Here is a 19697-nt window from a genome sequence, read left to right on the forward strand (position 1 = left end):
GTTGCAAACATTTCAAAATTGAAGGGATACCCATCAGTTGGAGAATGGCTGAAGAAGTTGAGGTATATGGAATACTATTTTCCTAAAGGAACTGATGAGAATGGTTTCCGAAAAAGCTGGGAAGACTTATATTAACTGATGCAAAGTAAAGTGAGCAAAATTAGAAGAATATTATACACAATCAAAGCAATATTATACATTGATCAAATGTGAATGACCTAACTATTCTGATCAGTATTATGATGTAAGAAAATTCTGAAGCGCTTATGATGAAAAATGTTATTCCTCTCCAAAGAAAGAGCTGTTGAAATCTGAATGCAGATTGAAGCATTTTTTTAAACCTTGTTTTGGTCTGTTTTCTTTTGCAACATGTCTAATATGGAAAACATGTTATGCATAACTTCTCATGTATGACCTTTATCAAATTGTTGACCTTCTCAAGAAGACATAGTAGAGGGAGGGAGACAATTTTGAAGACAAAATTTTTTAAAAAGTTATCTTTTTATTACTTGTAATTGAGAAATATTTAATAAAATAAGTAAAAAATGTAATGTGGAAAAAAGAAAAAAGTGAGAAGAAAAATATATAAGGAGGCCAAATCTATATATGACAAAATAACAATCCTAGATTTGCCTCCATGTAAATATATTTTTGAATGTAGCTCTGAGTCAGTAATTTTTGTTTGTTTGAGAGGGAGAGAGAGAGAGAGAGAGAGAAAGAGGGAGAGAGAACAGGTAAATATGAAAGTAAGAATTAGTGCTACAATTGATAACAGGCTAGTTGTCATTAATCCACAAAGTATATCTCAGTCCTTTGCATGACTCTTTCTGAAAAGTAAGGAAATTGGAAAATAGGTTCTGGGCCTGGTAGAGGTCATTATGGTTCACTGACATGTCACGGATAGAGAGTACCTGTGTGTTAGACCTCAGTGCTTCCCACAGAGCATCTCAGGATTTCCATGAACTGTGATGATGATAAGCTCCAGGCAGATCTGACATCTGGGATGACAGGTTTAGAGCCATTTTAGTCTCTGGAGGAAACAGAGTATGCTAAGGGAGAAGCCAGCAGTCTCAGAGCATGAAAAGTGCTTACTGATTAGTGTGCATTCTGGGTCTGAAATAAGGAGGAACTCTTCAAAGAAGCCAATGTAAATGCCAATGGAACTTAGCCAATTAAGACTTATTTTTTTTTCAATATACACTGGATGTCTTTTTGTCTCATAGCATCATGTTAATTTCTGAAATTGCCACCTCCCCCCCCATTGAATCCTGTCTTTTAAAATAAAAAACAAAGAAAAAAAAACACCCACTACAATAATCATATGTGACAGCCTATACTGAATTCTGCTCTTCTAGACTCCACTCTAAACATACACTCTTCCCTGTAATGAGGAAGGAGTTCTATTTCATTAGCTATTCTCCAGGACTATATTTTTTTTCAAGGTCCTCAGAGTTTTTCTTACTTTTACTGATTTGTTTTGATTAATACTATGAATATTTTTAAAAATTATTTATTGGCTATTAGTTCATGCAAAGCTTTCCACATTTGTCTGAAATCCTCATATGCGGTCATGTAAATAACAATCAATAAACACTTATTAAGCAACAACTCTATACCAAACATTGTGCTAAGCATTGGGGATACAAAGAAACACAAATAACAATTCATGGCCTCAAGAAGTTCACAATCTAATGGAGTAAAACACCACATTAAAAGGGAAGAAGGAGGGTTCCTCTGACAAGGATTGTGTTGAAGTACTGTAGCCTTAATGGAGTCCTCAGCCCCTTCTTTAAGTGGAAGAAGGAAGGGTCCTCTGGGGAAAGACTTTGAGAGTTAATTCTCTCTTTCATGAAGTTGGGTTTCTGGAGACAATGAATACCAGGAGAACATTTGGGTAGAAAATGATGAGCTGGTTTACATGAGTTCCCCCTGAAATTCAGAGCAAGAATCCTAGAAGGGTTCTCTGATGTCTACCCTCTCTAATCAGAAGGAGGGAAGGTACTTAGGGGAAGATGGAATTGAGGGTATATGGACTTGTAATATATGTTTGAAATGTTTTGAAGATAAAAATGACAAGACGTGGAAAGACTGGATAAATGGGGTGAGTACAAGATAGAACTCAAGGATGACACTAAGGTTACTACTCAGAATACATGGGAGGTTGCTGCTACCAAGTTAACAGTAGTGAAATTTGGGAAAGAGGAAGGTTGTTAGGGTGGGGTATAGATAATGAGTTGCTTTGGGCATGTTGAATGGCAAACTCCAGTCCAGGTTGGACTGGACTAGAGAGAGACTTGAGACAGGGAGCCCAATTATTGCAACAGTATGGGCGTAAAATAATGAGGACCGGCACCAGGATAGGGCCCAGTAAAAGGAAAGAACAAGAATCTTCAAATCAGTAGAAATGACAGAACTTCACAACTGTTTGGGTATAGGGGAATAAGAATAAGGAGATAAGGATGACACAAGTTTCAAACCTGGGTGACTGCAACCATTGTAGAAATCTTCACAGAAATAATGCAGTTAAGAAAAGATGAAGGTATTGGGGAAAGGGTCATGAATTAAGTTATGGACATTTTGGGCTTAAGGTGTTTATGAGACATTTACTTAGAGATATCTAATAGACATTGGAAATATGAAACTGGAGGTCTAGAGAGAGGTTGGGACTAAAGAAATAGATATAAGAATCCTCTAATAAAGACAATAGTTGAATCCATGGGAAATGGTGAAACTGACAAGTGAAATAGTTAATAAACATTTCTTAAGTGCCTACTACCTTCCCAGAACTGTGCCAAATTCTGGAGATAAAAAGAAAGGCAAAGGACTTGCCCTCTGGGAACTCAAAGAAGATAACATATAAAAAGAAGGTAAAAAGTGAGAAAAGAAGTAAGGAAAGGTAATAGAGGAGGGGGAGGAGGCATGATGAAATCCATATGTACAACCATATCCAGGTTGGGATCACTGCCTTATCTCAGCAGAAGGCTTGTGTAACTCAGTGAAACAATGAACTGTTCTGTGTAGGGTTACCCAAGATAGGTCACAGTGGAGAGTTCTGAAAATAAGTGTTCGATTGGAGAAGGAAATGACAAACTGCTCCAGTACCTTTGCCAAAAACAAACAAGCAAACAAAAAAACAAACAAAAACCCTCCATGGATAGTACTAAAGTTATAAAATATATGATATTGGAAGATGAGCCCTTCAGGTTGGAAGGTATCCAATATGCTACTGGGGAAAAATGGAGGACAACTAAAAGTAGATCCAGACTAATGAAGTGACTGGGCCAAAGCCAAAAGGAAGCTCAGCTATGGATGTGTCTACTGATGAAAGGAAACAGAAAGCTATAGTTCTCCTAGCAACGCAGGGTTGTAAAAGCAGGACTATAAGGAAAGCTGATCTCTGTAGAAGCAACACTTTCAAACTATGGTGCTGAAGAAGACTTTTAAGAGTCCCTTGGACAGCAAGGAGATCAAATCATTCAATACTTAAAGAAATTAATTTAGGCTCTTCATTGGACAATCAAATACTGAAGATGAAGTTTAAATAATTTGACTACATAATAATAAGATGGAACTTATTTGAAAAGACCTGGATGCTAGCAAAGATTGAAGGTAAAAGGGAAAGGTGATGACAGAGGAGGAGATAGATACATAATGTCATTCAATCAATGAACATGAACTTGGACAGACTTTCAGAAATAGTGCAGGATAGAAGATCCTGGTGTACAATGATACATGGAGTTACAAAGAGTCAGACTTGACTGAATGACTGAACAACAACAGCTAGGTGGGAAGTGAGTAGATGACTAGCCTGGGCCCCTTCCTTAAATAAAGATTCTGAGAGGAGCACTCTCTTGTCCATCTTCTACCCTATCTAATCAGAAAGATTGAGGAGACCAGGAGAAATTAAAAGGGTATGAGATTTGGAGTTGTTTTTATCTTATGGGAAAGATGAGTTTCTGGAGACAATAATAAAGTCCAGGAGAACAGCTAAGTGGGAAATGATGAGGTAGTTTCATTAGGTCCCCTCCTTAAAGAAAAGATCTGGGAGGGACTCTTTGATGTTTACCCTAATCCTTTCCATTCAAAATGAGGTAGGGTCCCCAAGGGCAAGAAGATACTGGAGAGACATCATTTCTTCTTCTTTTTTTTTTTTTTTGGTGAGGCAATTGGGGTTAAGTGACTTGCCCAGAGTCACACAGCTAGTAAGTGTTATGTGTCTGAAGCAGGATTTGAACTCTGGTCCTCCTGACTTCAGGGCCAGTGCTCTATCCACTGTGCCACCTAGCTGCCCCATAGCATCATTTCTTTTTGCACTATATGTGACAGGGTATGGAACACATGCTCTACCTTTCAGGGAGTTAACAGATACTCTGGCCTCTTGTTAAAAGTGATACGCTTCTGGTTGATCCATCAGTATCATAGCCAAAGTTTAACAGGAAGGGAACTAACTGTTCCACCCTCTTAGTGGAAGCCTGAGGGAAAAGCTGCCTAACCCCAAACTACATTCTCCAAAAGGAGGAAGAAAAAAAGAAAGTCAAGTCATTGGTCAAAATTTTCTGAGTGGGCAGCTCCACCTGAATCAGTGGTCAATCTTCCCTTTGTCATTTAACTTCTTTAGCATGAAATAAGAGCCCATACCTTACTCAGAGTGACCCAGATGCATGCTCAATTCCTTCACACCAACTTCACCTCATCTCAAAAAACAGGGGTTAACCAGAAGACTCTGGTAATACACATTCTTTAAGAAAATTACCAAATTGATGTTTTTCAACTTCATTTCCAGTTCTTTGCTTTCCCAGAGAGTTATGAAAATATTATTTTCTTGTATATTTGAACCTTTGTTTCTTTCTTTGACTTCTTTGCTGGTAAAGACACAGTAGGGAGATTGCTGGGTCAAAGGCAGTAGACAGTTTATATGGTATAGCATTGTTTCAACAATGTCATTCCTTGTCATTTCACACGAAATTACTCTGACTGTGACAACAGACACTAATATTTCTTTTGATGAATCTCAGTGTTACTACCATGATGCATTCCTGAGTCCCAAGGGTTAACCCTGAAATGAGATTTAAGGGATAGGAAAAACTTTACTGCTTGTATTTCTATTATTTTTTATCTTTAGACCCTGCAATCCAATCCTAGGAAACTAAAACCTGTTAGATCCCTTTCTTCAAGTGGTACAGTGTAGTAGCAGACAGATTCTGTAGAAGACTCCCTGCCCCCAACCCCATACAGACAGATTGAATGAAATGTCTCTCTTGTTTCCAGGAATCTACTCAAAACTGATACTCACAGCACTGATATTCCCTTATCTGTCCATATGTGTAATATAACACTTAAATGCTATATGATTGGGTGACCCTAACTATCTGAGATACAGTTACTGAGTTGGTTCCCAGAGAAATCATATCTTCACTTAAAAATCACTCCTCTAACTCAGAAAGCCCTTTACCCAGACCAGACCCATAATGCTGGGAATTCATCAGGCAACTAATCTTCTCTGCAGGAATGTTATTGGAGCCTCTCCTTACTCTCAGAAGTATAACATTTTCTCTATTGATGGTTTCTTTATGTTGCTACCTTTTTTTTTTGCCATGGTGTACTCATAACCCCAATCCTGAAATAAATATCCCATAGTCAAAACAACATAATTCTGTGATTCTGTGAACAAATGATTATATAATTCTTCCAATATCCCTTTCAACTCCAAAAATCTAGAACTTTATTTTCAGATTTACCACCTAGCCTGGTTAAGTTACATACCTCCCCATTCTCTTACTATCCACAAATTTGGCTTCTTTTCTTTTAGTCCAGTGTTTCTTTTCTCCTTTTCTCTCTCTGTGTCTCTGTCTGTCTCGCTCTGTCTGCATATGTATATATTTATATATGTATGCATGTACATATGTGTAAATATGTTCATATGCATATGTATGTGTGTCTCAGTTCACAAACAATAAACTATAGCTATTCTTTCTGAATCTCTCTGAAAACTCACTTTTTTAGGCAGTCACTTAACCTACTCCCACACTTTAAAAAGTTCCTATTTTTAGCAGCCAGGTGTCTGAAACATGTTGGAATTGTGAAAACCAAGAATCCTTCCTTTTTATGTCAAGTATGTGTATGTGGGGGAAAGGGCATCATAGAATGAAAGAACCTTACAATTAGAAGATAATTTAGAGACCATTTAGTCTAACCAATATTAATAGACTCTAGTAGAGTGGCTACCTATAATAATGAAATACTTCAAAATATTAAGAATGGAATAAATAAAATCATAAAGAATTATATGGCAAAGACCTCTCATTCACTACCACCACCGCTTTTTTTTTGCTAATGCACCTCCACTCATTTGCTTGTTGGTTTGATCCCTGACCCTTAACTAGCATTACTACTGCTGGAACCAAACTGACATATTCTTAACTGTTTTTTGAGTCTCATCTTTGTTTCTGAGTCTGGACTGGATCTGGTCTTAAAGTAAATATGATTCTGGCAACTGAAAACAGAAACTTTTACTTTCAAATTTTTAGAGCTTCTGATTCAGAGAGAGATGCAGAAGCAATGACATTGAATAGATTATTTTAATATAATTATATTTTGTTGTTCAAATTATGCTGATGTATGCAAATATGAGTGTATTTGATACATATGCATCAAGAATTAAAAAAAAAAAACCTAGCTCTGCCATGTACTCTTTTGAATGATTACTTATCTCTTCCAGAAAGGTCTATGGTGGTCTAAGTATATGTGAGTATCATGGTATATATCATCCACAGAAAGGCACACTGAAAATATAGTGTGTAATACAGTCAATCCTCAACATTCACTCAATTAACTTTCTCAACTTTAAGCCATCAGGTAATTTTATCGGTAACCTCATTTTCACTTTCATGTTGGCAGCCTCAAACTTTAGATGGTTATGTGCAAAAGAGTGGTATGATACATAAGTTTGTGAAGAGACTGGTATCCTACTGGGTGCCTCACTGGTCTTGTTCATAGTACTGTGGTAAAGAGCTTCCTGTGCATTCATTGCATATTTTCATTGCTTACCTTTAAAACTCAAGTTTTGTGTTGCAATTATTCCCCCAAATTATAGTGCAAGTCCTTTCAGCTCCAAGCCCTAGTGTGTAAATTAATTAATTCAGCTTAGTGAGAAAATAAAGGTGTTAGGTAAACTTTGTGCTGGTATGTCTGTAATCACTATTGGCCTAATTGATGAGAAGGCTGAAAACGTGGAGACTGCAGATCGCATTATCAATTGCAACCTCAAGGTTAAATATCAGTTAGTTTCTGCTATGCTTCCATACCAAGACTCTTGAGGATCTCAAAGTGGTGCATGGAAGAGATGTCATTGATGGATTATTTCAGGCTAGTACATCCTTCATGATATCCAAAACCATCCACTATCCATGAAGGACAGAGCATTGAAGGTGATACCAAGACCTGACCAGTATCAATGTCTTCTGCCATCAGTAACTAAAGTCCCAGCAATCTCTCCTTTGGTTTTCAGAGATGGCCAAGGTAGAGAGGTATACAGCAGTATAACATATAGTAAACACCTTCATATACAGTAGAAGGTAAGAATGAGGTCAAAGAATGTTTTAGTTTTAGTTATTTTTATTAATAATATTTCATTTTTTCCAATTACACATGAAGATAGTTTTTAACATTCATTTTTGTAAAATTTTTACTTCCCAATATTTCTCTTTCCCTCCTTTCCCTCCCCCCTCCCCAAGATAGCAAGCAATCTGATATAAATTATACATGTACAATTATATTAAACATATTTCTGCATTGGTAATGTTATGATAGAATAATAAGAATAGGGGCAGCTAGGTGGCGTAGTAGATAGTGCTCTGCCCTTGAAGTCGGGAGGAACTGAGTTCAGATCTGGGCTTAGACAGTTGACACTAGCTGTGTGACCTTGGACAGGTCACTTAACCCTGATTGCCTCAGCAAAAAGCAAAAAATTGTGCGTGTGTGTGTGTGTGTGTGTGTGTGTGTGTGTGTATTGGGACAGATAGATGGCACAGTGAATAGAGCCCTGGTCCTGAAGTCAGGAGGACCTGAGTTCAAATCCGACCTCAGATCAAACACCTGGCACTAGCTGTATGACCCTGGACAAGTCACTTAATCACAATTGGCTAAAAAGAAAAAAAAAGAATAATAAGAACAAAAGGAAAAAAATACAAGTAATAAAATACAAAAAAGAAAGTGAAAATAGCATGCTTTAATTGGCATTCAGACTCCAAAGTTCTTTCTCTGGATGTGGTTAGCATTTTCTTTCATGAGTTCTTTGGAAATTTCTTGGATCATCGTATTGCTGAGAAGAGCTACGTCTTTTGTAGGTAATCGTTGCCCAATGATTTTATTGCTATGTACAATGTTCTCCTGGATCTGCTCACTTTACTCAGTATCAGTTCACGTAAAACTTCACAGATTTTTCCTGAAATCTACTTGCTTAACTTCTTCCTTTTTTTTTGCACAACAGTATTCTATTACATTCATATCACTCATATACCACAACTTGTTCAGCCACTCCCCAAATAATGCACATTCCCTTAATTTTAAATTCTTTGTCACCACAAAAAGAGCCACTATAAATATTTTTGTATATCTTTCTCTTCCCCCCAGCCCTCTTTTTATGATCTCTTTTGCATACAGAACTAGCAGTGGCATTGCTGGAACAAAGGGTGTGCACAGTTTTATAGCCCTTTGACCATAATTCCAAGTTGTTCTCTAGAGTGGTTAGATCACTTCACAACTCCACCAGGAATGCATTAATGTTCCAATTTTCCCACATCTTTTGCAAAATTTATCATTTTTCTTTTCTATTATATTAGCCAATCTGATAGGTGTGAAGTGATACTTCAGAATTGCTTGAATTTGTATTTATCTAATCAATCGTGATTTGGTGTGTTTTTTCATGAGTATAGACAGCTTTAATTTCTTCATCTGAAAACTGCCTGTTGTTATCCTTTGACTATTTACCAAATGGGGAATGATTTATATTCTTATCAATTTGAATCACTTCTTTATATATATAAATGAAGCCATTATTAGAAACAATGGTTGTAAAACTTGTTTCCCAGCTTTGTGATGTCCTTCTAATCATGGATGCATTGGTTTTGTTTGTGCTAAAACATTTGTTTTTAACTTAATGTAATCCAAAATATTGATTTCACATTGAATAATGTTCTCAAATCTCTTGTTTGGTCATAAAGTCTTCTTTTCTCCATAGATCTGGCAAGTCAACTATTTCTTGCTCTCCTAATTTGCTTATGGTATCATCTTTTATGTCTAAATCATGTACCCATTTTTACCTTATCTTTTTATAGCATGTAAGATGTTGGTCTATGCCTAGTTGCTGCCATACTATTTTCTAGTTTTCACAGCAGTTTTTATTTTATTTTATTTTTTTTTTATTTTTGTCAAATAATGATTTCTTAACCCAGAAGCTGGAGTGTTTGGATTTATCAAAGAATATACTACTATAATAATTTACTACTGTATCTTGTGTACCTAACCTACTACATTGATCCATCACTCTCAGTTAGAGCCAAATAATTTTGATGATTACTGTTTTATGATATAGTCTTAGATCCAGTGTGGCTAGGCAACCTTCTTTTGCATTTATTTTTCATTAATTCTCTTGGTTTTCTACAAGTAACTATCATTGCACAATTATCTTGAAGCTTTGCTTGAATCCACTATATATATATATATATATATATATATATATATATATATATACATATGTGTGTGTGTGTGTGTGTACATGGATATTAAAAAGGCAGAGTTTCAAAGTTACAAACGATTATCTGCAAGTGCAGAAAAATGAAGTAATAACCAATTTGCAGGGTCAAAACTGAGGTAGGGCATCTGTGTTTCTTCAACAAAGTTTGAAAATTATACTTCTTGTTACTTTCTAATTAAAGTTTTGAGATCTTGTTGCAACCTATTTAAGTTGACGTTCAAAGGTAGATGTATGCCTTGAATGTGGACTTCCTGGAATTAATTATTATTATTCAGAAAACATTGCACTTAAAAAAAAACATCCATGTTACATTCCCATTCTCCATTTTATGCTGTCTTCTACATCTAAGTTGTCTGCTTGTATTGTCTACCTTTAGTCACTGGCTCTTTCTGGCATTTTTCAGTGCTTCAATGCAATTTTTTTGGAGCAATTACTTTTCACTGACATCTATCCAATGTGTGACCAGAACATTTTTAATGCATGTGTGTGTGTGTGTGTGTGTGTGTGTGTGTGTGTGTGTGTGGTGGTGGGTTTTATGTCTTCTGATATCTATCTGAATCTATATTTTATTAGATATAAAGCAAAAATGAATAAAAAGGAAAAAAGAAAAAAGAGAGATAAAGAAACAAAGAAATGAAGGAAGGAAGGAAGGAAGGAAGGAAGGAAGGAAGGAAGGAAGGAAGGAAGGAAGGAAGGAAGGAAGGAAGGAAAGAAGGAAGGAAAAGAGGTAGAGAGAGAGGGAGGGAGGGGAGTGTGGGTGGGAAAGAACTTGGCAGGAGAGGATATAGTATAAAATGAGCTTGAATACCAAAAAACAAAAATATTACATTTTAAGAGAAAAATGAGAAGAAAAAATCAGAACATGGGGTAAAACAACAAGTTTAGTAAGGTTGGCTTTATGAGAAAATGTATTCTTACCCCCATCCCACAAATAACTTCACTTTTTTAGTTTGTTTATACCACTAATGCTTGAATCATATACACATTTATTTTAAATACATCTGAAACTATATTTTTTAAAAAAAATCTTTAATACCTAACTGGAGTCAAAATGTTGCAATGCAATTTTGGAGTTCAAAATGTTGCTATTCAAGGCTTCATAATTCCCTTAAAATTCAATAACTAAATGAATAATGTTCCAAATAGGTTCACAAAGAGTAGGTCCCACTTGAAACAACTAAAAGAAAACAATAACAATAGCCCTATCAAGAAATAATAACTGATTCAACTATGGTGGTAACTATGTGAGTAGACAAAAATAGATAGATGTGAAAGATATAGGGAAAGCAAAATTGGTAAGACTGGTCAAATGATTAAATATATGTGTTGAAAGATAATAAAGAGTCAAGGATGACTTGGAGACTGTGAACCTGGATGAGTAGAAGAAAGGCAGTAATATTGACAGGTCTCGAGAGGTCCTGAAAGCAATGGATTTTGTGTTTGTAGGGGGAAAGATTGTGTTCTGTTTTGGTGATGTTGGATTTGAGATGCCTATGGGACACCTGGCTTAGAAAAGTACATTTAGTTGTTGATACATAAGTGGAGCTCAAAAGGAAGACTTGGAATGGAAACATATATCTGAGAGTCATCTCCAAGGAGATAATTGAACCTATTAAGGCTGCTGTCATGACCAAATGAGAGAATGAAGAGAGAAAGAAAAAGTCACAGGACAGAGTCAGTGGACATGACATGGACAATGATTCAGCAAAGGACGATATGAAGTGGTCAGCCAGGTAGGAATAGAACCAAGGGACTGAAGTGTTATGAAAACTCATGGAAGACAATGTATTCAGAAGAGAGCAGTAAATCAACATGTCAAATGCTACAGAAAGGTCAACAACGATAAAGACAGAGAAATAACCTTTAGATTGGTTGATTAAAAGATCATTTGTATCTATAGAAAGAGCAATTTTGGAAGCCAGATTGCAGAGGGTTTTGATAAGTGAAAGTAGATAAAGGAGAGATAAGAAGTATAGGCAGATTTATGAAAGAGTTTGGAAGAGAGAGTGAGTAAAGCTACAAGACAATAATTAGAAGGTGTGTGTGTGTGTGTGTGCGCGTGTGCACACACGTGCTCATGCACATATATGAGCATGTATATGTGTGTGTGAGAGAGAGAGAGAGAGAGAGAGAGAGAGAGAGAGAGAGAATACAGACACAGAGAGGATGATACTGGAAACGATCTACTGGAGAAGATGGGAGGGAATGGAATCAAGAGTGTAGAGGAGCTACTTTTCCTTTTGGTGAGGAAAAGGACCACCCCTCCTAGTAGAGTGAAGGAAGAGAAAATGGGGGATCTAAAATGTTAAGAGTGTGAAATGGAGAACATCTCTCAAAACTTGCATTTAAGGAGGTGTAGAAATCTATACTGACCTACTGGAAAATAGAAAGGGGAAGGAACAAGAGAGGGGATGGTAGAAGGGAGGGCAGATCAGAAGAAGGGTTATTTAGAAAATGTGTCATCTTGGGGTGGAGGGAGGGGAGAAATGGAGGAAAATTTTGAAACAAGATCTTGTGGAAGTGAATTTTGAAAACTAAGAATAAATAAATTAATTAAAAAAAAGAAATAAAAAGAAAAAAAAACAGTAACCATGCCTATTTCCTCTTCTCCAGGTGACATGTCCTCAGATGTTTCAACTGATACTCATAGCTCATGAAGTCCATTCCTCTCACTATCCTAATTGCTCTGTTTAAGCTTGTCAATATCTTTCATAAAATGTGATATCCTTCTATCTGCACTCCATACCTCAAGTTCTTTCTCTTATCTAACATAACCTTCATATTGTTGTCATTTGATTTTCTTAAAGGTAAAATCTGACTGTGCCATTCTTCTGCTCAATAAACTCCACTTGCTTCCTAAAAACAAACAAACAAACAAACAAATAAACAAATGCAACCTTACATTTAAGGATTGAAACCAGGCCAGACATCTCTTTCTTCCCAACCCTATTGCACTCCTTTGGATTTTTTTATCCCAACCCATCACCCAGTACCTTCCTTTCTCCCCCAACTCTAATCATCTTTGCAGGGATTATCTTTCTTTTCTGTACACAATGCTTTATACATAGTAGGTGCTTGATAAATGTTTATTGACTGAATAATTGCAAGATGAAGAAAGTGGAGGGGAAAGGCTCACAAATAGTGCCCTTAATTATCTTGAACAGCCTTGTTATAAGGTGAAGTTTTCAACAGAGGTGGTGGATGGAGTGAATGCTCTTGGAGGCTGGAGAAGAAAAGACGTATTTCAAAACATCCCATGTGATGAGTGCAAAAGAGAATCATTTAGGGAAGAATTAAAAGAAAAAATCATTGTTGTGGTGATGGAATGAAGATCCCCGTCAGAATAAATGGTTCCAGGAGGAGTAAGATATAAAAAGAAAGAAATAAAAGAAAGAAATGACTAAAGGAAGCTCTTAATCATGGAAGTATAGTGCTTGTGTGTGATAAGATAAAAAGTGTGACTATCCCTAGGTGTCCCTGAGTCAAAATGGAAGAGTAGACTATAAAAATTTAGTAGATTGCAGGCACTGAGAAATTACAGTATTTGAGCAACAAAAATATGCATTATGTTATCCACTAAAATGAATCCAAAAGTTGGTGTGGAGAGGGTGACTGGAGTCATTGAAAAAAAGATCGAGAATGTGTGATGGTTCAGTAGATAGGTACTGCCAGGATGTGGTTTGCATGGCAAATTAAGAAAGAGTGAGCCTCAAGAGAAATTGCTGAATGATGGGATGGTGGGAGAGTCTTGAAGAGGAAATGAGGAGCAAGGAGTACTATGATGCTGACTTCAGAACTATTGAAGCATGTTGCAGGAGTGTAGGGGTGATATGTAACAAGTTTTGGAAAGCATGGCCAGGGAAGCAGCATCATCTAGGGAAGGAGTAGGGAACCTGTGGCCTTCAGGCCACATGTGGACCTCTATGTCCTCAGGTGGGGCCCTTTGACTGAATCCAAACTTCACAGAACAAATACCCTTAATAAAAGGGTTTGTTCTGTAAAACTTGGACTCAGTCAGAAGGGCACATCCCAGGACCTAGAAGGCTACATGTGGCCTTGAGGCTTCAGGTTCCTCACCCCTTATCTAGGAGATGGCTGGTCTTTATGAATACCATAAGTACCAAGAGAAGAAGAGCTTTAAAGTGAAAGGGAGTTTATTAATTAAGGAATGGGGCTTCCAGAAGGTACAGGAGAAGGAATGGGCAGATCTGGAGAACTGTATTGAAGGGGAAAGAATTAGATAGACGATGGAAGAGAGAGAGAGAGAGAGAGAGAGAGAGAGAGAGAGAGAGAGAGAGAGAGAAGGAGGGAAGGAGGGAAGGAGGGAGAGAGAGAAGCAGCAAGGATTGGAGAGGGTGTTTCACTCTTAAGTAGTTGAGAATTCAGTATCATTGGACTGGGGAGAGTGAGAGCTGATGAGAGTTTTCTAACCATTAGGAAATGAGTCCTGGCAGACTACGGAGGGAAGAGATGAAGTCTCTGATGAAAATTAGGACATTCATGATTCTAAGACCTCCAGCCCACCGTTAAGATCAATGGATGTAACTCAATCTTTTCTTTTGGGAATCTGAGTCAGCTTTTAACAGCCTGTAATAAGATCACTGTACTATAGGTAAAAAAATGAATAAAATAGTTATTAAAGATATCTCTGATTAGATTGTGTCTATTTATGAATATATATTGTACTCAGAATTGTGGTTGTGCTATCTAAACCATAGCATGTTTCATCCATTTTTTCAGAGTGAGATGTATTCCCAGTATAATCATCTGTACAGGATGGGAGGAAAAGCCATAAAGTGCAAATTGCCATAATTCTCAGCAGGGGAATTATTTAACAAAGCCTTTTTAAAAAATACATCTTTTACATAAACACAGAGTACAAAGTACATGTTCTTAGGAATGAAATGAACTGCCATTTGTGACCAGTTTCCTCCTGTATAAAAGGACAGGTTGGACTAGGTGTTCTTCAGCATTTCTTTCAGTTCATTCCATCAGATGATAATTCATTGTATTTATTGTTCAAATCCTTCTCACACTTGTCTCTTCAAAACTGCAGGACAGCCACTGACAATACAGATCACATCCAGCCAAAAGCATGGAACAGTAACACATCAAAAGAAATCTGAAATAGGAAACATGCAAGAAATTTATGGAGCATGGGTGCCTAAATAGCACTTTAAACATCATTATCCATGAGAAAAGAAAGGGGTCTCTGGGTGCCCTTTTTTAATAGGTTCTCCAAACCAGATTTGAGATAGGTGGCAGCTGAGTATGTGAAATTCTCTATGTTATGAAGAGATTTTTGGGTGAATTTTTCCATCTGTTAAAAGTATGTAAGACCATGGCCTTATTTGTATGACCCAATTCCTATCTCTCTTTCTACCTGTATGAATTGTTTATAGAAAGAGATCCTTCATACTGAAGCTCTCCATGGACGAAAAATAGCTGAATCAATGGTTCATAACCTGCATCTTCTTCCTCCCTCCCTCTCTGCCATTTCAACAAATAAGAAATAATCTCAGCTGTGTTTAAACACAAATAAACTAAGCACATTAATATATTATGTCAAAAATTAAAATGCCTAATACAAATGATACTTTTAGATGGATATTTCTACTACCTTCCTTCGTATTTATATACAGTGACTCAGAAAATATACTCACTCAGAATAATGGAACACACAGTTTATACCAGAATAAATATGTTCTCTGTCTCTTTATTCTTTAACATTCATTCATTTTTGGCTAGCTAGCATTTAGCAACTTTATTAAATGTTTTATTGCCCAACTTTCTCTTCACTGGCTGGTTTTACACTTACTTAATTACTATCCTAACAGACAAGCTAATTGCTCTGCATTAATATTGTCAGAAACACTGAATTGTGTTGTATTGTTTAGATCAACCGCAATTCAAAAGCATAATTATAGTGTGTTGTAGAGAGTTTGTGGCTCAGGTTGGGGCAGTAAAAGCACTTTTGTTTGTTATATAATAGATGAATTCTTTTTCCCTCTCTATTATGCAGGGACTGGGGAGGGTGGGGGAGTTTGGAAGCATTCAAGGGCAGAGTTAATATTAATGATCTGTTTATTAACTAAAATGCTTTACTTCCATCTGACAAATTTCCCTTAACAGTTGGGACTTTTAAAGAAACATGCATACTGCTCTTTGATTTTACAGATAAAGACTAGAACCTAGAGCTAGTAATCTAATGATTGCAAGGAGTAGTTTCAACTATCCATATCCTCTCATTTGATCCCTATTGTAAAGAATTATATGCAAATTTGCACAGGTGGTTAAGTACTAGGATCAAAGCTGATCTGCACTCTGGATGAATGTATCTGGATTGCTGATTTCTTCAGCTCCACCCTCCCCTAAAGGACCTCTGGCCCCAGGCAAAAGTTGTTAATTACCTGTTCCCAAATTTAATCTTAGACTCCTCCACCAGGATTGACTGTTTGAACTATAGGAAATACAGAAAAACCTACGGGCTTGCCCACAGCTCAGCTATCCTAATGATTTTCTTGCTAATTCTAGCCTTGCTCATTCTCTGAACTTAGATTGCTCCTAACTCTACAGTTATATACTTCTTCTGTGTTTTTGTTATATAGGGACATTTCCATCTTCATGTTCTCTTCTATCTATTTAAATCTGCTGCAGCTGACCATAGACGTTTGACTCTGATGGTTACATTTTCCATGCTGGATGTAAGAATCCACTGTTGACTTTTTTGCTCTGTGTTGATGTCCCTAAATCCCTAATGTGCTGCTTCTCACATCCCAGATCAATCTACCACTCATTTTATATACAATGAACTTACTTATTTGGCCTTATTTGAACCACAGAATCTGAGTCTAACAAGCTCATATGGAAAAGGAGGTTTTTTTCTTCTAGATACTTATTGGTCAATGGTGGGGAATAGCTTATGTTCACCAGTGGAATTTTATAGTAAAATGTTCTATCATATACAAAAATGCTTCATTTATCTTTTTTCTTTTTTTTTTTTGAGCTCTACACTGATAGGAGCAATGTTTTCTTCTTTTTCTGGATTCATTAGTGCAAGACTCAATTTATTTACTTCCCTTTTCCCCTCTCATCAGAACTAGAAATGTAACATTCTTTGATAAATCTGTAAAGGCATTCTCATAACTTTTTTCTATACAATCAGCCTTCTTGGGGTCAAGCCTCTGACATCTTGATATGTCATTATTATATGTTTAAGTTTATCCAGGTGAATAATGAGTATGATTTATTTGATGAGGTTTTGACTTTCTTAAAAACCTGATAAGTAGAAACCTCGGTGTTGTTTACTATTATTTCTTGATCCATATGTTTCCCCGAAGAACTTTATCACTTGCTTTTTTGTTTGTTTCTTTAATTTTTTGTCTATGGCACTGAGAAACAGAATCAGATGTAGTAAAAAGTATGGCTATTTCTCTGTAACAGCTTGTCAATCTACATCTGAAGTGTGACCTCACTATGCAAGCTAACCTTCCCAAAGAGTTATTTAAAAACTTCAACTTTACAGGGTCTTTTTACCCTTTATGTTTTCACAGGGCAATGGCAAAATATAGTCACTTTCTTATTATCTAAGAGTCTATCTTAAAGCTTCCATGTAATCTCTTCTTCCTTCTCCAGGCTATCCTTTGGCAATCATAATTCTCTTTAGCACATTTAAAGTTATGCTTACAATTCAGGTAGATGTTATTAGGCACTTTGAGTTCAGTTCTTTAGGCACAAAAGTTCAATGAGCTTACCCTAGGTGGAAGACAAGAGATAAAATGACTTAGATTTTCCTGACTTAGATTTTCTTGCTTGCTCTATTAAAAAAAATCATAAAATAACATTCCTTGCATATAAATATTAAAAAGTATTGCTAACCATATTTAATATAAAATACAATATAGAATGGTCAAATTGATAAAGAACAAGATTTAAGGAAACATGCCTAGACAAAAATTGATTCCTAATTCAACTATTGTATATCATTACTTACCTGAACATTAGCTTTCCTTTCCATTCTGAGGAAAATCTTGGCCTTCTCTCACCTACCTGGATTCCAAGCTTTAAGTCTATAAGATCTTTTTTGCAAGATGACTGGATTAAAACTGGTATTTAAGTGACTTCAGAAACTTTATCTTACCACCTGCATTGCTTGGTGATTACTGATAGCCCAGTTATTTCTTGCAGGTCAGTTCTCGTTTAAAAAAAAATATCCCCCTCTTGAAAAAGCTTTATTACTTATTATTATTATTGTTTTGGGTTCTTTTTTGCTATTACCAGGGAAGGTTGTGAGTGTCTCTGCAATTTTTAGCCAGACACTTTCCCCTTCCCTTCCCCCTCCCTGGGTCAGAATTAGAAAACTACTAACTTGTAAGAAACATTTTTCTCTCCCTCTCACTTTCTCTCTTTCATCAAATGATCTTCTAATGCGAGAAAAGGTATCTTATCAACCAAGGCCCTGGATGGCTCCCTCTTCAAGTAATGTCTTTAAACTTTATCTCTTCCTTAACTGACATCTAATATATAAAGCAAAATAATTTTATTTTCTATAGTTCTGTAGCATTTACTGTTTTCTTTTGAATTTGGTAAGCCTTTATAAAGGGCAGTGACATCATTAATTCCTATCTGAGCATTAAAACCACAATTTACACATCATAAATACTTGCTTATTTAGTAGTTAGAATGGCTTATTCAGTAGTTAGAATTGCTTTTTCACTGCTGTGCTCTAGGTATTTTCATTATAAGAGTTATTGTAATGATACTTCATAAGAATAAGGAGTAAATATTCTCCTTTTCTAACTTTTTTTAAATGTGTTTTATTCATTTGGGATATAGAGACAATCCAATACACTAAAAACAGAAATATGACTGATTGAGAGAATGAATTGGTTTACACTGGTCCCAAACCACATTGTCTAAAGTTATTTTTTTTTATTGGCAATTCATTCACAAAAAGAAGCTTGAAGAAAATAAATCCAGGAAGTTGTGATAATTTTTTTTTCAAAGCTATGTATTTAGTCTTGAGAGTCCTTAAACAATTAATGTGAGATCTGTGCTTAGAAATCTAATTTCATTAAGTAAATACTCTTTAAGTCTTTCTTTCCCTGATGCACTTAACTACTAGGCAAAAGTCTCTACAACAGTGATGTTGAACTCAAATCAAAATGGGAAGAGGCATTTAGGTGGCGCAGTAGATAAAGCACTGGTCCTGGAGTCAGGAGGAACTGAGTTCAAATCTGGTCTCAGACCAAATCTCGACACTAGCTGTGTGACCCTGGGTCACTTAATGCAATTGCCTCACCAAAAAAAAAAAATTAAAGTTAAAAAAAAAACACAAATAAAAATGGGGGCCATATAAAAACACAAGGATTCTTGTGGGTTGCTCATTGACTATTTTTCAATGTCATCTTTTATTATTTTTAAGATTTATTTTTAAAACATTTCCCAATATCATTTTAATCTAGTTAGGGCTACACAAAGCAGTACCTGTGAGCCATGTGTTTGTTACCTCTGAGAATTCAGCTAGTCTTAATCACTAAATTAGGAATGGTAATGTACTTAGAGGGAGGTGAATACTATCAATCGCACAAACTGTAAAATAAGTACTCTCTCCATTTAGAACTTTAAATATATTACCTTTCAGCTGAATAAGCACAATTGTGTTGCAAGAGTATAATTATATGGATTAAAAATATATATTTTTTGCATTATTGCCGTTCATAAATCACTCCCTCTTCAGTTTAATGCTGACAACAGAGCCCATAGAGAGTTGACTTTTCCTACTGGCTTCATATGTCCTTTGTGGGTTACCTCTCACCATTGCCAAATTAAGCTTGGTTGAACAAATGAGAGGTATTCTGGGGTCTTGCTGAATTCAGACAACCAGGTCTCCTTTGTAGATTGAATAAGGCTGGAGGGGCCTTTACCTTGCAATTTTACTGCC

Source organism: Phascolarctos cinereus, unplaced genomic scaffold (assembly GCF_003287225.1).
Source record: "Phascolarctos cinereus isolate Bilbo 61053 unplaced genomic scaffold, phaCin_HiC Scaffold_4;HRSCAF=312, whole genome shotgun sequence".
NCBI classification, from domain to species: Eukaryota; Metazoa; Chordata; class Mammalia; order Diprotodontia; family Phascolarctidae; genus Phascolarctos; species Phascolarctos cinereus.